Genomic DNA, 1,059 nt, shown 5'->3' with positions numbered 1-1,059 from the left:
GGGCCGTGCCCATTCCCTGGGGAGCCTGGGCAGTGCCCAGCAGCCTCTGCAGGAAGAACCTTTCCCTGCTCTCAGCCTGAGCCTGCCCTGGCCCAGCTCCAGCCGCTCCCTGGCTGCTGTCCCTGTCCCTGGAGCAGAGATCGGAGCTGTCCCTGCGCTGCCCCTCGGGAGGAGCTGCAGCCCCGGGGAGCTCTGCCCTCAGCCTCCTCCAGGCTGAGCTGACCAGGTGACCTCGGGTGGCCCCTGCAGACCCTTCCCCATCCTCCTGTCCCTCCTTCGGACACTCTCTAAGAGCTTTAGATCTCCTTCCTTTGCAGCTCTCAGCCAGCACTTTCCTGCCTGGTGGAGGTTTGGGACATGCTGGACGTGTCTGCTCTGAGTCTGCATTTCAGCCCATGGCACCCAGGCTGTGCCTCTGAACCTCTCTGCCATCTCTGATACGGGCAAGCAAAACCCAGTGTTTGCAGATGTCTCTGGGACTGTTTGATTTTCCATCCCGCACACTAAAAGTGGAGTCTGCTGCCCATACAGCCTCACTGCCTGTGCCCTCTGCATTTTCTGAACCTCCCGTTGGGTTATTTCCCTCATGGACCAATTCAGGCATTAACTGTGTCAATGTTTGCCCCTGAAGAGCTCATTCACTTGAGCAGGATAGGGCATGGGGGCCGCAGAGCTCTTCTGTGTCGCTCAGGGCAGCACAGGAAATTGGCTGATTCCACTTGGCTTTACCTGGGGTTTGTGGTGATTTCAATTAAAGTCACCATTTCTCTCCCAGAACTGCCCCAGCGCCCTCACCTCTGCATGAGCTGCAGCTGTGCAGGCAGAAAGAAGGAGCCTGGGCTGGAGTGGAAGCATCTCCCTCTGTAATTTTTTCCATGGTCAGTGTTGAGGTCACCCTGTTGTTCATAAGATGATGAATCCCAGGATCCCAGGATCCCTGAGGCTGGAAAAGCCCTCCCAGCCCAGCCAGGCCCAGCTGTGCCCCATGCCCACCTTGTCCCCAGCCCAGAGCACTGAGTGCCACCTCCAGCCCTTCCTGGGACACCTCCAGGGATGGGC

Source organism: Corvus brachyrhynchos, unplaced genomic scaffold (genome assembly GCF_000691975.1).
Source record: "Corvus brachyrhynchos isolate BGI_N302 unplaced genomic scaffold, ASM69197v1 scaffold511, whole genome shotgun sequence".
NCBI lineage: Eukaryota > Metazoa > Chordata > Aves > Passeriformes > Corvidae > Corvus > Corvus brachyrhynchos.
The sequence above is the reverse complement of the archived record's forward strand: the minus strand, read 5'-3'. Positions refer to the sequence as shown.